We start from the raw sequence: 22,207 nt of genomic DNA, 5'->3' as shown, positions 1-22,207 counted from the left end.
GCTAAGACATTAATTATAGTATATACAATGTTCAGTAGTGACAATAATGGGCATAGAGCAGTATTTTTGATAGGTATTTAATTAAATCAGTAAGTATGATACAAAGTAGGTAGAACATGATTAATACAATATATTGATAAGTAATTAATTAAATCAATAAATATGATACAAAGTAAATAAAACATGATTAATACAATATCTCATAATAAAATTTATAGCATAATAAACAATGTATCACATGGTAAAATAGATGTCAGCAGTACACCCAAATTAGACATAGACATGATGAACATATTATAATAAAAAATAAATCAATGTCTCAACCCTTGGATAAAACCCACGGTATGGATATGGATACTGTGATATGGCAACAAATATGAAAGCTTGACGCGTTTCGTGGATTTGTATCCACTCATCAGGAGCAGCTGGATGTTCAAGGTCTCACACAAAGTCCCAACATTTTTCTCTTTTTAGCTGCTAGCAATAATCGCTGTCTTCTGCCAGCGGGGGGGTGGCATCCCGTAGTTGCAGGAAAGACATTTTCTCCATCTATGGCCGACCTTAGCCTCTCAGAGCACTGCTGAGAGTCAACCGCTCCCTCCCCCTCCACATCCTGGTGCTTCAGTGACAACTGGAGGAGCAGAGCAGAGAACCAGTGACTGACAGTCACTGAAGACTATAGAACTGAGCAATTAGTGGTCTTTAATCGCTCAGTTCCCAGTCTTAGATGCAGTGCGGGACAGATGCAGCATTGCACCATTGTACCAATGCTGCATCCACCTATGTGGCTATGATTGATTGTTTTTTTTGTTTTTTTGTTTTTTTTTTAATCCCATACTTTTGTAAAGCTTCCATTTTTTTTTTTTTCTCAAAATAATAAACATATTATACTTATCTGTTCTGTACAAAGATTTTGCACAGAGTGGCTCTCTCTCTTCTCAGAGTGCGCCAAAGCACTTGTGCAGGCTCAATCCTGAGCCAGTTTATTTGCGTCTATAGAAAAAAAACTTTTGCCCTTTTAACCAATTAAAAAATACTACACTGAAATCTTCCTGATGTGTATATTATAGTTGACATTGGATGACAATGGGACCTGTTGGCAGTCCACTAGTGTTTCTCATTTTTTAAAGGAGGATCTGTGCTGTAATGTTGTTAAACAGTTGAAGTGGCATTGTCTGCACAGGTCTTGTTTTCGTACCTCTGCTCTAAACTTGAGCAACCCATAGATGAGTCAGTTTCTTTTTTTCTTTCAACCATTGGGAATACATCAGACTACCCTGATCAGTGTTGCAGGCTATAGCCTGTGGTGCTGATCAAGCAGGAAAAATGTAACAGGGCGGTTGTGCAGAAGCTGATCAGTAGATGTACAACCACAGTGGCCACACATGGATCTAAATTTGACTGGTCCCTCCTGAACTGGCCAAGTTTCAATCCATGTATGACCGCCATCAGACTGCCTGTACATTCGTATGCAAAATTGTATATATCCAATAGTGTATGTAACCTTATATTTTGACTGTTCTTTCTGTACTCTCTTTATGTAATTAAAGCGGAGCTCCGGGATCCTGCAGAAAAAAATAAAATCCTGTAGCTGCTGACTTTTAATATTAGGACACTAACCTGTCCAAGAATCCAGCAGTCTCTTCACCCGAGCCGATTTTTCAGTCGGCTATTGGGTACTACTGCCACCATCTCCATTAGGGGAAACCGGCAGTGCAGTCGTGCGGCTTCACAGCTGGTTTCCTACTGCGCATGCGCAAAGTGTGCTGTGCTCTCTGATTGACACAGCTGTGGGGGAAGGAGAAGGGGGACTAGACTTCCTGTCAGAGTTTGCCGCGGCCAGAAGAGGGAGCAGGTACCTGTCAAAACCAGGTACCCAATTCTCCTGAAAGGTGCCAAATGTGGCAGCGGACGGGGGGGGGGGGGGGTTGAGGCAGATAAGTGGCGCTTCCCCTTTTGGGTGGAGCTCCACTTAAAGCCAGTTAAGTAGGATACATGATTATAATTAAAATAGTATGACTTCCTTAATTTACTGTTTTTATTTTCTACCTGATATTAAGTCTTAAAATGACCCCATCTGCATATATTCACTGTTACCCAACAGTCGTCTGTAAATGAAGTATGAATATACTTGCCTTACCGCAGCCCAGATTATCATACGATCGCTCATAAATCCAGTATCTTTCTACGATTTTCTGATCGGGCTCCATTCACACCTGAGCATAGTGCAGCGACAGCTGCTGCAGTGCTTTTTTTTTAAGCATTTTTGGAGTGCCGCAATTCATTTGAATGGGCTTCCCTCTGCTTCAAAAAACGCTCCAAAGAAACTCATGTACCAAATTTGGCACAGAGCCAGGAGTGTTTGCGGTTGCGCTTTTTGCCTCGATTATAGCGTGTTTTGACACTCGGCCATTGCTCCAAAATCGCACCGTATTTTGCCGCAATCCTGGAATCGCAGTGTGAACGGAGCCTTACACCTTCCGTCACAGTGACAATAGACAACTAGGAAAGGTAAACATCCTCTGTAGGGACACAGGAGAGAGGCTGGGGATCAGAGAAGAGAATCTTTTCAATATACCGGGCATTAGGAAGAGCAAAGTCTTATGCCGCGTACACACGATCGGAATTCCGGCCAGAAAAAGACCGATGAGAGCTTTTCATCGGAAAATGCGACCATGTGTATGCTCCATCGGAATTTAGCTGTCCGAATTTCAGCAAGCCAAAAATTGATAGCATGTTCTCAATTTTCCTGGCGAAAAAACTTTCTATCGGTAATTCCGATCGTGTGTATGCAATTCCGACACGCCAAAAATCACGCATGCTCAGATTCAACTACGGGACAGAAGCTATTGGCTACTGGCTATTGAACTTCCTTTTTCCTACGTCACTGCGTTTTAAATGATCGGAATTTGATGTGACCATGTGTAGGCAAGACAGCTTGAGCCGTATTCCGTCGGGAAAACCATCAGAGCTTTTTCGGACGAGAATTCCGATCGTGTGTACGTGGCATTACAGTTGTCACAAAATTTTTTTCCAGTGGATACAAATGTTTAGATGATAACTGTTTAAAGCTTTTAATCATTAATGGGGTCAAATAGATTCTTGTTTTTGACTACAGTCACAAGAAAATTCGAAGGGGTAAGATGGAAATTTTTTCTCGAACGAACAGCGAATGTGGTTTTTATTTGAGAAATGACATTCATACCAATATGGAATGTTCAAAGGAAACAACGTTTTGAAGTACAGTACTTTTCAATAACATTTGTCAAGTCATCCAATGTACTGAAAATTTTCTTATGCATCTTCATATGAATGTTCTGACTTTAGATTTGTTTAACAAGCATTTTTTATAACTTCTGCACTCATGTATGCAAGAAACAACATGTAATAAATATCAGCTTAGTGCAAAATCATGATTCTGTGATTAACAGATAGCTTTGTGCAAAGGTTAGCTGATAAGACGGCTTTTTAAATTACCGCAGTCATCAATTTTGTTGCATGTCACTATGACATTACTTGAAGATGCTTCATCTGTACTCACTACAGTACAGAATTATCATCTTTAGCCCCCATTCACACTTCAATGCTTGAAGCTCGGATTTCCGTTTTATTCCATTTTGCCCGTTCACTTCTAAGCAATTTTGTTTAATGCTCAGAAAAAGTAAAGAAGCCTCTTTGGAGCAGGACTGCACAATTCTACCTAACAATTCTTTCCTACTGGTAACTAGCTTTCCATTGGCTAGATTAAAAACACTGAAGCCTGAAAATTGTGCAAAGAATGCACACAAAAAATTGCTCCAAAATCACATAAACACACTCATGCATTTGTGAATGCAGGTATATGTTCTTATGTATTTCTGCTCAAGTTACAGAGGATGGAGTTACAGATGATGGAAATTGAAAGTGTCTGTCAGTTTTTATGATGGATTTATCAGATAGGAAGTCTGCTTCATGTGGAAAATGCTTTCCACTGCTCTGTGGGAACACATTTTGGTTATTTTCATGAGACTTTAATATGTTTAGCTCTAAATGTTATTTAAAACGCTATCCTAAGTCCTGGTTTAAGGTTCACACTGGCTTTAAGATCTATCCACAATAGACAACACATAGTGTTGTTCACACTAAGCGTTGGCATCGCTTTAAAATTGAAGCCTTATGTCAAGTCAGGAGGCGTTTGAAGCATTTCAACGCCTCCCATTCTAGTCTATGGTAACGCCTCGAAAATGCTCTGGCAGGCAGTTGCGGGGCATTAAGATTTGTTAATTTGCTGTAATGGAATAGGCATTTGTGGAGCAGTTTTAGCGCGCGCCCAACGCTTCAAAACTGCCCATAGGGCGTTTGGGGAGCATTTTTTTTTTTTTTTTTCAAATAACATATTTATTTATATTCAAAGAGTGCATTACACGTCATGCATTACTACATCGTAGTAGAACAGTTAGAATAGATAATAGAGGGCTGCAGGGACCACCCATCCAGCGGCCCGTTCCAGCAGGCCCCCCCAGGACTGGCAACTGCCAGCCCGGGGGGGGCCCCCCGCGAACAACCGGGCCGACCCCGTCAGTCAACAAGTGGCATTGCCCACCTCAGGGTCCAGTAGGGTAGCCCCGCACCCAATCATAAACAGCTACCAACAGTATTAACTTCTCATGAGAAACAGCATCTACGAAGTAGTGCGCTAGAGGAGCAACAAGGCACGTAGGAACACCAGCCATGAGGAAAACGGAAAAAGAGACTGGCAGAGAGATATAAGAATACCAAGCAGTAGAGAGAGAAGAAAAACGAGAGCAGAGACGAGAAGGATAGGAAATAAGAGGGGTGAGGAGAATGAGAGAGAGAATAGCATAGGAGATAAAGAGAAGAGAAAAGAAAAAGGAGGGAGAGGGGAACGTGGGGGAGGAGGGGTAAGGAAAGGCAGGGGGTATAGTCACCATGTGTGGTCCCTGCGGCATTTTCACCTCCGGAGCTCCCGTAAGTTCCAAGGGCTCCAGACCACATCGTGGGCCTCAAGCCTGTCCCGGATCCTGGCGGTCATCCTCTCCATCAACTCCACGTCCTGAACTCTAGCATGGAGTGCTCCGAGAGCGGGGGGCAGTACCTTTTTCCAATGTAGGGCTATTAGGCATCTCGCCGCTGTCAGGATATGTCGTGACAATGTCTTGCGGGACTTCGTCAATTTAGGGAAAGGGATACCCAACAAGAAGGTCTTAGGATCCAGAACCACCCACCGGTCCAAGAGATCCGACAAAAGGCGCCGGACCCCCTCCCAGAAGGGAACCACCAAGGGACATTGCCAAAAAATGTGGAACAACGTGCCTTTGTGAGTCAAGCACCTCCAGCATCTGTCAGAGGTGGTAGGGTAAATGGCGTGAAGGACGTCTGGGGTCATGTACCAGAAAAACAAAATTTTGTACGCGTTCTCCCTGTAGAGCGTGCATAGAGAGCTTTTCGAGGCCTGGGACCATATCGTCTGCCATTGCTCGTCCGTTAGCTCCTCCCCCAGCTGTTCCTCCCACCGGAGCATATAAGCATGTCTGCGTACCGAAGCTAACGGGGGTGCATTAAGAATTTTATATATAGCTGATATCAATCCCCTTTGGGCCATGCCCTCTAGGATTATGGTCTCAAAAGCGGAGGGAGGGGAGAATCGCAGGTCAGAGGATATGGTCTGGGCGAAATGCCGTATCTGCAGGTAGCTGTAGAAGCTCTGTCTCGGGAGGTCAAATTTGGACTGAAGATCAGCATAAGACAACATTCTCCGCGATCTGGGGTCCACTAAGGTCCCCAGATGGAAGAGGTTCCGGGACGACCACGGGTGGGACATCGCATACGTCAGGCTGTCTGGCATCTTAGGGTGGTACAGGAAGGACGTCAGGAGCGATTTGTCCGAGGACAAGACATGTATCTTAGTAAGCTTGCGCCATAGGCCCTGTAAATGGGACATAGATCCTAGCAGCTGGGTCCGGGGAGTCAACGCTGGAGCGCTCCATAGCATACTGTTAGGATGCGCTGGGGCCATCCAGAGCTTCTCAATTTCCGTCCATCGGTTGTACGACCTCTGGGTGAACCAAGAGGTCACTGCCCGGAGCTGAGCTGCCTGGAAATACTTTACAAGATCCGGAAACGCCAATCCCCCGGCTGAGCGAGAGGCTGTCATTACCGAACGAGGGATTCTATGACGCTTGTAATTCCATGTAAAATCAAGCAGGTCCGCCTGTAGTTTTCTCAGGTGGTGATAAGGTACTGGGATAGGAAGGGTCTGGAAAAGGTAGAGGAGCTTCGGGAGAATCGTCATCTTCACCGAAGCAATCCTACCAAAGAGGGAGATTTGGTGCTTCCGCCATTGGGAAAGTAAGTGCCTAATAGCTCCATACAGGGGCGGGAAGTTTGCCTGATACAGAGATTCAAAGGTCGGGGTGATATGAACCCCCAAGTATTTCAGGGAATCAGTTTTCCAGTGGTACGGAAAAGTGGCTCGGAGATGTTCGACTTCCTGGGGCGGCATATTTACCGGGAGGGCTTCCGATTTGGATGCATTAATTTTATAGCCCGATAGGGCGCTGTAGCGGTCCAACTCCCTATGTAGGTTAGGCAGGGATATCCTGGGCTGGGTCAGGGTGAGAATGACATCGTCCGTGAACAAGGCCACCTTAAATTCCCTGTCCCGAACCGGGACACCCCTGATATCCGGGTTCCGCCGAATGGACGCCGCCAGGGGTTCCACACAGATAGCAAATAGTAAAGGCGACAGGGGGCAGCCCTGGCGCGTGCCATTAGAGACCGAGAACGCCGAGGATGTAGCGAAGGGGGTTTTAACCTGGGAGGACGGGTTAGAGTAAAGGTGGCGTATGGCCCGCAGAAACGGTCCCCTCATCCCCATGTGCTGCAACGTGGCGAACAGGAAGGGCCACCCCAGTCTATCAAATGCCTTTTCCGCATCTAAACTCAGAAGCAAAGACGGGGTGCCCCCCCTATTCGCCACGTCGACTAAATTTATGACCCTCCTAGTATTGTCGCCGGCTTGGCGAAGAGGGACAAATCCCACCTGATCTTTATGGATGAGGGAGGGGAGGACCCTATTGAGCCGGAGGGAGAGGAGCTTCGTAAAGATCTTTAGATCTGTATTCAGGAGTGCAATGGGCCTATAATTGGCACAGAGAATGGGGTCCTTATCGGGCTTGGGTATCAGGGTGATGAAGGAGCGTTGCATATCGGGAGGGACCGGGGTATTTAACAAAAACGCATTAAACAATCTGCTCAAGTAAGGAAGCAGAAGGGGCAGAAACGTTTTGTAGTATTCGTAGGGTAAACCGTCCGGGCCCGGGGATTTATGAGCCGGTAGCGACTTGACGGTCAGCTCTATTTCCTCCTCCGTGATGGGCATATTCAGGGAGGCCAGATCCAGGTCTCGGATGCGGGGGATCCCACTGTCTGTCAAGTATTGGCGCATGCGCTGGGAGAGCTCCTCCGACAGGGGAGCACTAGGTATATCGTCGCTGTTGTACAACTCCGCGTAAAATTTCGCAAATGTGTCTGCTATCTCCTTAGGGTGAGAGACTACGGTGTTGTTTTTAGATTTAATCTGATGTGGAGTGGATAGAAGGGTTTTATCGTTTAGTTTCCTCGCCAAGAGAGAGTGCGCCTTGTTGCCCCTATCGTAATACAGCTGCCTAACCCGCAGAATGGCTTTTTCTACTCGGCGAAGCGCCAGGTCCTTAAGCACCATACGAAGCCTAGTGATCTTCCGGAGGAGTCGCAGTGACGGAGAGGCCTGCATATCCCTTTCTAACTGCCCCAGTTCCCTTTCCGTCCGCAATTTAGCGGCCTCTGCATCCTTCTTTAAAGCAGAAGAAAGAGCCATGCACTTTCCGCGAATGACCGCCTTATGGGCCTCCCACAGAGTGGGGAGAGTAACGTCCGGGGTCGCATTCTCAGCGAAGTAAAGTTTCAGGGTGGAGGTCATTTCCGCCTGTGAGGGGGAATGTTGCAGGAGAAAGGTGTTAAGTTTCCAATTGTAGGGTCTAATTACAGGGGCCGCTAGATCTAATGTCAGCAGGATCGGCGCGTGGTCCGACCATGAAATCGGCAGGATATGGGCCCGGCGGGCCACTCTCAGCGTGGAGTTATTAGTAAAGAAGTAGTCTATGCGGGAGTGCAACTGGTGCGGGGCCGAATAGAACGTGTACTGGCGGTCCGCCGGGTGAAGGGCCCGCCAGACGTCAAAGAGAGCGTGTCTACGGGTCAACTGCCGGAATAGTTTCGAATCCCTAAGAGCTTTAGCAGAGGGAGGCCGGGTCGTCGTCGCCAAACGGTCCGCAATAGCGGAGTGAGCCAGGTTAAAGTCACCCCCCACCACCAAGTAACCATGGTCCGACTTGAACAGACGAGACATGAGTTTGGAAAGAAAGCCATGTTGGCGGACGTTGGGGGCATACAGGGTGCATAGGGTGATCGGCTGTGAACCCCAGTTGCCTTTAAGAATCAAGAAGCCTCCCCCGGGATCACCATAGTGATCGAGGTAGGTAAAAGGAGCTCCGCGACGTATCAGGATGGCCACGCCGGCCTTCCTGTGAGGGCCCGAGGATAGGTAAGCTAAAGGAAAATATCTAGAGGCGAAAGCGAAGGACCCCCCCTTATCAAAGTGTGTCTCCTGGACAAAGACTATATCCGCTCCTGACTGCCTGAATTCCCTAAGTGCCAGATGCCGTTTCCCGTTAGAATTCAGTCCATGGACATTAAGGGATAAAATCTTAGCCATTGGTCATGTCAGGGGGGTGACAGTATAAGCGGAGACTTACCCATATTCCACCATGCAGGACGACCGCCAGGAGCCAGGAGGTTGCTCGTTCCGGAGAATGGGCTCCAGAGGTAGATCCACGCCGCCCACCAGCCACGACACGGTGAGAGAACAGGGAGGGAAGAGGGAGAAGGAAAAGTAGAAAAGGAGAGAGAGAGAAGAGGTTAGTATCGCACATAAAGGTGTACACAGCAATTAAACAACCATTGTTCATTACAAAATTAAACCATAGGAGACCATGAACAGGCAGATCGCTCAGGTCCAATCGGATTCCCAGGGGGCCACCAGAACCCGAGCCCATGGGTCGGGCCTGGCGGCCGCATGGGAGTCCAGCCCCCCCCAGCAGGAGGCATAGATAAAGCCGTTGACGTAAGGTGGGGGGGAGCTGAGGGAACGCCCCTGCGACAACAGTCGCCAGGCAGTTCCCAAAATCCCGGATGCAACACCAATGCATCCGGTTAAAAGGGGGGTGACTCAGAGACAGAGAGAAGCCCATGATCTCAATCTCACAGATACATCAGCCTTAAGGAAAACAAAACTCAACATGAAGGCACTTAGTAGGGGGAGAAAAAACAAATAAAAAACGGAAACTCTTGGGGCTGAAAAAAAAGGGCAAGTTCGGAGTGTCCGGACATCAGTCTATCGGCCAACCAACAAACAAAACGGGCCACGATCCCTTGCGCCCCGCGGGCCTACGGGATCAAAAAAAAAAGGAGAAAAAGAAAGTACCCGAAGATTGCCGCCTTGCAGAGCCTCAGCCCTTTCCTTGGCGGGCCGTTTTCTTAGGCGCCTCCCGGTTACGAAGGCGTTGACGGGAGGGGACCTTCTGCCACAGGGTGGGGGCGGAAGGCTGTGCAGCCACGAGATCCCAGTCCGGCAACTGGGGGGGATGAAGCCCCAGATCCTCACAAAAGGAGTGGAGATCCTCCGGGTACCGCAAGGTTGCCGTCTTGCCTTGATGCTTGGCTGTAAGAGCGAACGGATATCCCCAGCGGTATGGAATATGGGCGTCCTGCAACGTGCGGAGCAACGGTTGAAGCAATCTGCGCTTCTGCAGTGTGAGCCAGGATAGGTCTGGGAAGAGCTGGACTTGGATGTCGCGAAAGTTCACCACCCGGGCCAGGAGGGCTTGTCTCATTATGTCCTCTTTGATGTGGAACGAAGTAATTCTACAGATGACATCCCTGGGGGTAGAGGTCGCACCTTTAGAGCGCAAGGCCCTGTGAGCTCTGTCCATTTCAATAAACTGGGAGGGGGGTTCCCCAAGAAGGTTATTAAATATTTCTTGCAGGATAATCTGGAGATCTTCCGGCCCGTCCGCCTCTGGAATCCCCCTCACCCTTATGTTATGCCGACGCCCCCGGTTATCCAGGTCTTCCACATGACGCTGCATGTCCCTCAAGAGCATTCGATGGTCGGCCCCTTGTGCTTGGGTCCTGTGGATTGCAATTTTAGTTTCCTGTATCTCCTCCTCGGCCATCTCGACCCGATCCGCTAAGTGCTTGAGACCGGAGTGCAACATTTGTATTTCCGATCGACAGGTTGATTTAACATCTTCTATCAATTGCTTAAAGTCCTCCTTAGTGGGGATAGCTTGTAGGTATTGCTGCCACTGCGGGTGTAGGGGCGGGGGGGGCCCTCCAGGGTCAACCCCAGTAGGAATCAGAAGGGGCGGCTGTGGAGAACCATGGGGTCCATAAGCTGTCTCCCGTGAATCTGGGGGGGGCCCAATGTGAGAGTCCCACGCCCCGGGCTGAGGAGGTGGTGACTTCAGGGGGGTCGTGCGGGTCTGCCCCACTACCCATTGCGGGTCCAAGCCAGTACTACGGCCGACAGGGGCCGGGGAGCCACTTCGATGTCGCTGTGGGCCAGGAGCCCTCGTGGAGGACAGTCTCTGGGATTTGGGTGGTGGGGACCGGACTTCTAGGTCCATTCGGGGCTCCGCCACTCCCCCATGTCCCCGCCGAGGCCAGGGCAGTGGGTTTCCCGGAGGGGGGAGGGCTGGGAAGTCAGTGTCCTCAATGGAAGGGGGGGACCCCAGTGAACTAGTGGAGAGGAGGGGGTCCGACGTCGCCCTCAGCAACCTAAGGAGGTTCCCCGTGCATTGGGTATCCGTAGGGGGGGGAGGGGGTCCATGCTCCAGGTACCCCGAGTGCTGATCCAGCCTGGTGCGGCCTCTTGCCCCCCCCAGGCCTCCCCCCCGTCCTGCTCCCAGTCGGTCGCCCTGCGTGGAGGGGACCGCTGGCCCCACCGCAGCGGGCTCAGATCCCTCAAGGCCTCGCTCTGCTCCGTATGCCGGGGGGGATGGGTGCACAGACGGCCGGAGTAAGGGGCCTCGTAGTAGGCCTCGGGCCTAGGCTGGCGGTCTGGTACGCGGGCGGGAGCGGCACTTCACTCACCGCTGCGGGGGTCCGGTCGGCTGTGCTGGGTGGAGGAGGCGTCCCGCCCTCCACGATCTCCGCTCGGTGGCCGCTCCACACACTCGAGGCCGGGGATGGGGCCTGTAGCGTCGCCTCCGGCGCGGCCGGCGCCATCTTGGGAGGCCCGCCGGCCGGAGCTTCTGGCGGCGAAAAGTACGTCCGGAGGTCGGCTGCGGGCCCCGGAGGGGCGGCGGAGGGTCCCCTGCTAGCCGCGGATCGGGTGGCCCTCGATCTCCCCATCGGATGGGTGCAGATTGTCCCCCTTTAAGGCCTATGTAGCTGGGCTGATGAGAGAGCTGCCTCAGCAAGCGTCCATGCAGGTCCGCTTCCGGTCACGCCCCTGGGGAGCATTTTTAACTCCTCATTAATGCTTGTCTAATGCCCGTACTAAAGCTCATTGACAAAAACTAGCCACTGCCCACACCCATAACTGGCCTTCACAGTGAGGAACACATGGAGGGCATATACATGTAAGACAAAAACAATTCCATAGCTCAACTCTCCAACCAATCTGCTGACCAACCAAATTAACCTGTCTAATCGTCTGTTAAAAGCAGGGGTTTAGTTAGCACACATTTGCAAACGAATGTGAAAGCTGCGAGGCCTCGTCACGGCACCCTGTGCTGCTTGCAGTCCTAACACTTCAAATTTATAAGTGTCTCCACAGTGGAAGCACATGCATGGAATGGATTGATATGGGACAGGTGAGCCTGGAGGCAGCCCAAGCCCCCTTAAAGTAACAGGAGCACACTGGACACCCAGTAAGAGCACAATGGCAGTGAAGGTGCCCAGTGTGTCCCCAGACCATATATACGAACAGTAACAAAAAACTGGCCACTGCCCACACCCATAACTGGCCTTCACGGTGAGGAGCACATGGAGGGCATATACATGTAAGACAAAAAAAAATCCATAGCTCAACTCACCAACCAGTCTACTGACCAATCAAATTAACCTGTCTAACCATCTGTTAAAAGCTGGATTTTAGTTAGCACACATTTGCAAACGCATGTGAAAGCTGCAAGGCCTCATTACGGCACCCTGCGTTGCTTGTAGTCCGGGGACACACTGGGCTGTCATTGTGCTCTTGCTGGGTGTCCAGTGTGCTCCTGTTTCTTTAAGGGGGCTTTGGCAGCCTGCAGGCTCACCTGTCCCACATCTATCCATTCCATGCATGTGCTTCCACTGTGGAGACACTTATAAATTTGTAGTGTTAGGCCTGCAAGCAACACAGGGTGCCGTGACGGGGCCTTGCAGCTTTCATATTTGCAAATGTGTGCTAACTAAACCCCTGCTTTTAACAGATGGTTAGACAAGTTAATTTGGTTGGTCAGCAGACTGGTTGGTGAGTTGAGCTATGGAATTGTTTTTGTCTTGCATGTAAAGCTCATTGACGCCTGTCCGACGCCCATACAAAAGCTATAGGAGCGTTTGTTGAGCATTAGAAATTTAGGCAAGTATGAACAAGCCCCAATGGACATGGGACAGGGACCCTAGGTTATTGGCTGGCACCTTCCAGTAATTGGACATTAAAGGAGAAGTCCAGCCTGAGCTCATTCGGCTGGTCTTCTCCTATGGGTCACAGGAGTGCAATTTGTGTTTATGTTCCCATTTTCAGCAGAGAGCGGTCCAAAGTCCGATCTCTGCTGACGTCACCAAGATCAGTCCAGGCACCGCATCATCCCAACTCCACGTCCCTCCACAGCTCAGTGCTCCAGCGAGCATGGAGGAGCAGAGCAGCACTCCACTCGGGGAGGTGAGAGAACCGAGCCATCGGTAGGGTTCGAGGGCTCGGTTCACAGTGAAGAGGCGGCGGGGGACCGATGCAGCATAGGACCGATGCTGCATCCACCTAGGTAATTATGATTATGGGGGAAAAAAATCCCATACATCTCTTAACAAAACTTTGCTGGACATGCTCAGTTGGTTGCTAGCATCCTAAGGTGAAGGTGAACCAACGTGTGTTAAAAAAAAAAGTTTTTAGTTTAGAGGTGCGCCCGTTCAACCCAAACAATTGCATTTACGTTGTTTGACATTTACAAAGATTTTGGCCGTGGAGTGAACAAACACATTTGAATAAGCGCAAGTGCTGTTTGCACATACACAGTGCTTGATCTTGCGCAGTTCTAAACGTACTTGTAGGCACAGCAGGCTTTCTCTGAAAAAATTACTTTCTCATTCTATTTTGGACATATTTGTTACTTAGGCAATTGTTACTAAACTTCCTCACATCACCCCATAATATTGGCACCTCCATCTTCTGTTAACCACTTCAATACAGGGCATTCACCCCCTTCCTGCCCAGACCAATTTTTTTGCAGTCATGCAACACTGTACCCAAATGAAATGTTCCCCCCATAAATAGAGCTTTCTTTTGGTGGTATTTGATCACCTCTGCGGTTTTTATTTTTTGCGCTATAAACAAAAGAAGAGCGACAATTTTGAAAAAACACAATGTTTTTTACTTTTTGCTATAATAAATATCCCAATTTAAAAAAAAAAACACAAAGTTTTTCCTCAGTTTAGGCTGATATGTATTCTTCTACATATTTTGGGTAAAAAAATTGCAATACGCGTATATTGATTGGTTTGCACAAAAGTTATAGCGTCTACAATATATGGGATAGATTTATGTCATTTTTTTTTACTAGTAATGGCTGCGATCTGCGATTTTTCTTGTGACTGTGACATTGTGACGGACATATCGGACTCTTTTGACACATTTTTGGGACCAGTCACATTTATACAGCGACCAGTGCTATAAAAATGCGCTGATTACGGACGTCATATTACTATAGACGGGTAATGAAGTGATTAATATTGAATTGAAGATGCCATGCACCATGTCCATAGTGGCGCACAGATTGCATTCTCCCTTGTGCCAAGATCCCTATAGTAAATGGAGGATTCACGTTCTGCTCCCAGCGCATCATTTCGTAAATATGAAAATGTGGGTTGTGCCTCGCACAGTAGAGGCGAACGTCTTTCGTAAATCAGCCCCCCAGTCTTTCCCTCCTTGTGCCTTGCTCCTAAGCACTCCAAAGAGATTATTCTTTATTGGCTAGACATTGTCAGAGCTATCAGAGTTTACTTAAAAGCCACAGCTACTATTAGAAAAATGAACCGTCTCTTTGTTGTGTTATCAGAGCCTCAAAAAGGGCTTCCTGCTTCAAAATAAAATAATGGCAGCTTGCGATGACAACTTGTCTCAAGAACTTACATTCTAAAGGAATAACCTCCAGCACTCTTACGTGCTCACTCCATATAATCTGTGGCTACACCAAGCCCCTATTGCCAAGCTTTGCAAGGCTGCCACCTGAGCTTCAGTTTATCCCTTCTCCAAGTTCATATAGGTGGACGTCCAGTCTTCTTCGGCCACAATATTCTTGCAACAGCACTCTGAATTGGGCCCGAAGATCCTTGTCATTGTTGAACCTATTAGCACAGTTCTGTTTGCCTTGTTGTTGCCCACCCTTATTCATTGCTTGGTGATGTCCCAGGGTCTATGATTATCCAGTCTTTGCCCTGTAGTACTTGATTAGGATAAGAGGAATTTTACTTGTAAATTCCATAACTTGGAGTACACTACAGGACCCCCTCCCCTGTTCCTGTGTTATTCTGCTTTGCTTGCCAAAAAATTGAGCTCTCACGGACTGGCGTTGGGTTTTTAGGGGTGAAACTCATTGTGAAACTTTGATTCAGCGAGGAATGAACTGCAGTTAAACAGATGGGTCTTCATTTGAAGTTCATTATGACAATACTTGAAGTGGAGGTATTAAAGTGAGGGTGAAACTAGAAAATATCAGAATAAAGTATAACTACAGCCATTTTTTGGATAATGTGGGGAAGAAAAATTTTCTGTGTGGTTTGAAGTTTTAATCTTTGTCTTTGGCTCGTTTGGCAACATTTACCATCATTTCCTGCACTGACAGTAAGACCCCTTTCACACCAGGGCGTTTTGCAGGCGCTATAGCGTTAGAAATAGTGCTTGCAAAACGCCCTAAAGAAGCTGCACCATTGTGTGTAGTGTGAAAGCCCGAGGGCTTTCACACTACAGCGGTGCGCTGGCCGGATGTCAGAAAAAAGTCCTGCCAGCAGCTTCTTTGGAGCAGTGAAGGAGCGGTGTGTTTACCGCTCCTCCACCGCTGCTCCCTATTGAAATCAATAAAAATAGCGGCGTTTTACTGCCCACGCTATCGGCGGTGTGGTGTGAAAGTGGTCTAAGCGAGGGGAAATCTTCCCAATAGGAACACAGATAGTAGTTCAAACCTGCTGTGCAAAGAGGAAAGCTCCAAAAGCAGAACCTATAAAGTCCATGTTTGATTTTATTCAGATTTTTATATCAAAAAAATAAAACGGGTTTTGGGTGTTCAAAGGATTTACCCTTCTTCAGAGCTTGGTATTGTTGAACAGAGTGGGCACTGAACTGATAGAATTGAAGGGGAAATTAGTCTGATGATCTCTCCAGATGCCACCTATACATTCTGCTTTTGGTGCTTTTCTTCCCAGTCACCACTTAAAGCGGGGTTCCACCCTAAAGTGGAACCTCCGCTGATCGGATCCCTCCCCCCCTCCGGTGTCACAATTGGCACCTTTCAGGGGGGAGGGGGGTGGAGATACCTGTCAAAGACAGGTATTTACACCCACTTCCGGGCATAGACTCCCGTGGGAGTCTACGCCATTTCCTGTCCTGCCGCGCTGTCTGCTGGGACACACACGGGTCCCAGTGACATCGCGGAGAATTCCTATTGCGGTGCGCTACTCGCGCATGCGCAGTAGGGAACCAGGAAGGGAAGCCGATTCGCTTCACTTCCTGATTCCCTCACCTAGAATGGTGGCGGCAGCAGCCGAGGGCCGAGTGATCGATCGGCCTCGGCTGCCGGCATCGCTGGAAACCGGGACAGGTGAGTGTCCATTTATTAAAAGTCAGCAGCTGTAGTATTTATAGCTGCTGGCTTTTAATATTTATTTTTTTTGGTGGAATCCCTCTTTAAGCAAAGATGACTTTTGGATAACACTCCTGGGAGAACTTCCTAAGAATAGTTCTGTCTGTATGACTCAAAGTGATTAATTAAACTAACAAGCATGTTATACTTACCTGCTGCGTGCAATGGTATTGCACATAGCGGCCCCGAACCTTCTCTTTTTGGGGTCCCCCGCCGGCAGGGCTGGACTGGGACAAAAAATTGGCCCTGGACTTTATCCAGACAGGCCCACTTACATTTTGAGTGTCCCATCAGCACTCCCTTACATCAGAGTGTCCCATCACCAGCCCCCTTACAACAGAGTGTCCCATTACTAGCCCCCTTACATCAGTGTCCCATTACTAGCCCCCTTACATCACAGTGTCCCATTACTAGCCCCCTTACATCAGAGTGGCCCACTGAGCCATCGGCCCACCGGGAAACTCCCGGTAGTCCCAATGGCCAGTACATGCCTGCCCGCCGGTGCTGTCTGCTCCTCTTCTTCTCCAACTGTCGTCATAGCAAGCTGCTTGCTATGAAGACACCTGTGTGGGCGCACTCCTGAGCCAGGCTGTGTGCGTCCGTAGACACACGCAGCACAACATTTCCCCACCCCCTCCTCACAGGATTTGGCCAACAGCAGCAGGGGTCAATGGCTCCTGCTGCTCTCATTGAAACTCGCAAATGCAGAAAGAGAGCAGAGTGGGGCTGCCGGCAGGTATAGCGCTGGATCGAGAGTGGTGTCAGATAAGTATTTAGGGAAAACGATCTGCCTTTTTGTACCACTTTAAGACCTGCTTAAGAACACCTACCTACTGCTTTAAGAGATTTTATGCCTCATAAACATCTTCTACAGCCAGCAATTCAAACCTGATGGAGAGTCTAAACCTTCCCCAGTCTATCAAAACAGAAATACAAGATTGTGGGCTTTTTTTTCCCCCCAAATTATTTTATGGAAAAAAATAAAAATAAAAAGAATAATACTGGAGCATATTGTTCATATAATGGTCAGGCAAAATATAACATCTTACACAACAAACAGTCTATAACTAACCAAATATAGCAGCTGAGCGAAGGACCCATCTGTAGTATCACCCCTAAGAGAGTGTGAGAGGATGGAGTCTATTGTGGGCTTTAATTGGAATGTGCTTGTTCATGAAAACATGGTCATATTTCCAACCAGAAAAACAGTCCTGTTGCAGGGGAAGACGCCACATGTCACATATCCCAGAAAGTGTGACATTCGTAATACAAACATTGTCAGAGTGACTCTCACATTTTCAGATAGAGTGCGGCTGTTACTAGAGAAGCAAAGAATGTGCTCAATTTGTTAAGTGATTCTTTAAACTCCGACTGGAATTCAACTTTAAGCCAATTTCTCACTCGGCCTAAACCTACTCCCATCCCTATTCTACCCTGTAAAAGAAAAAAATGTCTATACTTACCCATTCTGAGCCGCTCCTGTCTAGTCACATGATTGGGTCCCAGCACCAGCTTCATTGTAGAGGAGGGGCAGCGACAATGGCTGCAGAGCCCGAGCGATGACATTACCCATAGGCTTACTATGGGGTATCCGTTGTCTGCTGTCCCTCCTCTACACTGAAGCTGACGCTGGGACCTGATCATGTGATCGGATCCCAGTGGTTTTAAAATGGTTAAAGCGGAGTTCCACCCAAAAGTGGAAGCTCCGCTTATCTGTTTTCTTCCCCGTCCGGCGCCACATTGGCACCTTTCACAGTGGGGGTGGGGGGGAGTAGGTACCTGTTTTTGACAGGTACCCATCCCCACTACCATCAGACCTCACCGTGGGTGAAGAGGTTTCCTCAAAACGCATCAGCCTAGTCATCATGGACCCCATTTGGTCTCCTTGCATCTTTGGAGCATCCCACCAGTCCCAAAGGCGTCTTTTCTACATTGTGCTTTGACATGCGTTTATACAAAATATGTTTTGTGAGTATCTTGTGTTTCACTTTTTATTCTTTAATAAATGTTTTTAATGGAATTGCACTAGGTCAGTGCGCCCCTCTCTGCATTCACTATATCTGGTCTCCCACAGTACACAATTATTTTAGAAAATATAAACTGCTAAATACCTTTTCTCATCAGCAGTATATAGGAGTCTTGTGACTTCTGTCAGGGTTCAGCTGAGCACTGGTTAAAGCTTGTAGGAGGAGTTTTGATTCTCTTCTGACTGTCCTATGAGCCTGCATGACCCCTGACCCTCTGTTCTGGACTGTGCTGATTGGCCCTGTGCTGATCACATGCACACTGCCCCCCCCCCCCCACCAAAAAAAACTCTTCAGAAATGCACACCAAACTGAGCATGTGCAGAGTGCCTCCAATGCTCTGTACCATCAGGAGATGCATAGAGGACAGTGAAAGAAGGGCAGGATTAGAGAATACAGGATCAAACAGTTTTTTTTTACACAATGCAGAGGACTAATCCCTTAGGTTCCACCGTGACTTTAACAAGCATGCTTTACTGCATATATAGACTGATTTTAATTGGCTGCAGTAGGGTTTACACACACACACACAGTTTCTACAGCAGTTGGGAGTGTATGTACTGTATACTTTCAGTGGATCAAATCCATAGACACTGGAACATACAACCATCCCCTCCCCCATATCAGGGTTTCTCATCAAAGAAAACCTGTCATTGTAAATATGCTATGACATAGGGAGCTTTTTGTCCCCTATGTAATATAAATATATTGAAAATAAAATAAAAAATGTAAGTAACAGATTTAAAAAAAAAAAACACTTTCAAAGCCCGCACCTACACACAAAAATAATAGAAATGTGTGTGGCTGCGGACAAAAAGGACAATTGATTATAGTGAGAGCAGTCATTTTAGGGCCATCATTCATGGTTAATGCTAAACTGATGACATGTAAAAGCTTTTAAAGTGTTGTCTTTGGATAATTAGGAGTAATAAAAGTTTGCCACTGTTACAAAAAAGTCAGGCAATATATAGAATTTGTCTGCAAGTTATTAACTAATCTTCAGGCATAAAATGTGGGCTTTAGTATGTGCAAAAAATTCAAAACTGGTTTTGGCAGCAAAAGGCCCAGCTTGATGATCCCCATCCCAGAAAAATAATTTTCTTTTTATTTCTTTTTTCTAATCCCATGTCTTCAGACTAATGACATGATGCACAGGGCCACCTTCTCTTGTGTGACATCACTGGCTGCTCTCTGCATCATTGTATGCAAATGCAGGGCACCTTGATACCATTGTGTGAGTATTGTGAGTTATCGCCCCGAACATTAGAGTGAGAGCAATAGTTCTAGCGCTAGACTTCCTCTGTAACTCTAAACGGGTAACCTGTAAAGGCGTTTAAAGTGTCGTCTATGGAGATTTAAGTACTGTAGTTTGGCGCCATTCCACGAGCGTGCACAATTTTAAAGCCTGACATGTTAGGTATCTATTTACTCGGCGTAACATCATCTTTCTTATTATACAAAAAAAAAATAGGGTAACTATTGTGTTTTTTTTAAATTCATTAAAGTGTATTCTTCCCTCAAAATTTGATTGTGACATAAAAATTGCAACGATCGCCATTTTGTTTCAATAATCTTTATTGAGTTAAATGAGTAAAAGTTGAACACTTAAAGCGGTTGTGTAGTGTTTTTTTTAACTGTTACCTACAGGTAAGCCTAAAATAAGGCTTACCTGTAGGTAAAAAAAATATCTCCTAAACCTGTATGGTTTAGGAGATATTCCCCTGGCAATGAGCCGCTGACTGCAGCGGCGCATGCACACAGGGGATTTTTCAGGTGAAAGCCCGGCAGTCGCTGGACCCTGCCGGAAAGAAATCTCCCGCACGGGAGTGACGATATAGCGGCTCCAGCCGCTCACAGCGCCGGAGCCATGATACCCAGAAGACACGCCGAGGGAACATGTCAGCTCCATTGGCGTGAGTCGTCGGAGATATCGGGGGCCTCGATCTAAAAAATTTCAGCGGGTTTACTACCGCTTTAATGCAGAACTCTGGGAAATAACTTTTTTCCATGTCCTTGTTGCTGATCTCCTTCCTTTACCAACTATGCCACCCATCTTCCTCTGAACTCTGTAGTTCCTCTGTAGCAGCCTGATGATTTTACAGAAAAGTCATTAATCTCCAATGATTTCCTGTTTACAAGACCGCTGGCTGCTATTCCTCCTGTACCCTCAGCCAGCAGTCTTGGCACTTCCCACTAGTAGTTCTCTAAAGCAAGCAGGGACTTGTACTTCCGTCCCTGCTTGCTGTAGTGGGCGGAGGGAGTCTCGCAGACCTCAGTCTGTACCACTCATGGAGGTGGTTTCCTCTCCTCCTTCCTCCTTCTCTGCACCCTGCCAGCACCACCCCAAATCCATCCTGCCACCCACTTGACATCTCTAAGTGCAGAGCCAGGAGGCGGGACGGTACGACATCCAGTGTTTCATGTAAAAGATCTGTCACAGCCAGGGATCTCCGCTTTGTCCTCTGGCAAATGTCTGTTAACGATCCCGACAGGGCTGCACATATGGGCACAGATGAGACCACACTGGTGGGCACAGATGAGACCGCTCTGATGGGCACAGGCAAAGACAGGTGGCACTGATGGGCCCAGATACGACCGCACTTATGGGCACAGATAGGAGGCACTGATGGACAGAGATCAGACAGCACTGATGGGCACAGATGAGGCGGCACTTACAGTGCCTTGCGAAAGTATTCGGCCCCCTTGAACTTTTCAACCTTTTGCCACATTTCAGGCTTCAAACATAAAGATATAAAATTTTTATTTTTTGTGAAGAATCACCAACAAGTGGGACACAATTGTGAAGTGGAACGAAATCTATTGGATTTTCGAAACTTTTTTAACTAATAAAAAAATGAAAAGCGGGGCGTGCAAAATTATTCGGCCCCCTTGCGTTAATGCTTTGTAGAGCCACCTTTTGCAGATTACAGCTGCAAGTCGCTTGGGGTATGTCTCTATCAGTTTTGCACATCGAGAGACTGAAATTCTTGCCCATTCTTCCTTGCAAAACAGCTCGAGCTCAGTGAGGTTGGATGGAGAGCGTTTGTGAACAGCAGTTTTCAGCTCTTTCCACAGATTCTCGATTGGATTCAGGTCTGGACTTTGACTTGGCCATTCTAACACCTGGATACGTTTATTTGTGAACCATTCCTTTGTAGATTTTGCTGTATGTTTGGGATCATTGTCTTGTTGGAAGAGAAATCTCCGTCCCAGTTTCAGGTCCTTTGCAGACTCCAACAGGTTTTCATCCAGAATGGTCCTGTATTTGGCTGCATCCAACTTCCCCTCAATTTTAACCATCTTCCCTGTCCCTGCTGAAGAAAAGCAGGCCCAAACCATGATGCTGCCACCACCATGTTTGACAGTGGGGATGGTGTGTTGAGGGTGATGAGCTGTGTTGCTTTTACGCCAAACATATCGTTTTGCATTGTGGGCAAAAAGTTCGATTTTGGTTTCATCTGACAAGAGCACCTTCTTCCACATGTTTGGTGTGTCTCCCAGGTGGCTTGTGGCAAACTTTAGACAAGACTTTTTATGGATATCTTTGAGAAATGGATTTCTTCTTGCCACTCTTCCATAAAGGCCAGATTTGTGCAGTGTACGACTGATTGTTGTCCTATGGACAGACTCTCCCACCTCAGCTGTAGTTCTCTGCAGTTCATCCAGAGTGATCATGGGCCTGTTGGCTGCATCTCTGATCAGTCTTCTCCTTGTCTGAGCTGAAAGTTTAGAGGGACGGCCAGGTCTTGGTAGATTTGCAGTGGTCTGATACTCCTTCCATTTCAAAATGATCGCTTGCACAGTGCTCCTTGGGATGTTTAAAGCTTTGGAAATCTTTTTGTATCCAAATCCGGCTTTAAACTTCTCCATAACAGTATTACGGACCTGCCTGGTGTGTTCCTTGGTCTTCATGATGCTCTCTGCGCTTTCAACAGAACCCTGAGACTATCACAGAGCAGGTGCATTTATACAGAGACTTGATTACACACAGGTGGATTCTATTTATCACCATCAGTTATTTAG

General features: G+C 47.5%; 1 protein-coding gene across 2 annotated transcripts in view; it reads left to right on the top strand.

Annotated features, from left to right (window-relative positions):
- The window catches only part of TRDMT1 (tRNA aspartic acid methyltransferase 1), a 102,049-nt gene that overhangs the window by 25,162 nt on the left and 54,680 nt on the right, over window positions 1-22,207 (top strand). The window lies entirely within an intron of this gene.

The sequence above is a fragment of the Lithobates pipiens genome, unplaced genomic scaffold (assembly GCF_037356315.1).
Source record: "Lithobates pipiens isolate NorthernLeopardFrog02 unplaced genomic scaffold, aLitPip1_a1.2 Scaffold_19, whole genome shotgun sequence".
Classification (NCBI taxonomy): Eukaryota; Metazoa; Chordata; class Amphibia; order Anura; family Ranidae; genus Lithobates; species Lithobates pipiens.
Note: the sequence above shows the minus strand (reverse complement) of the source record. Positions and strands in the feature narration are given on the sequence as shown.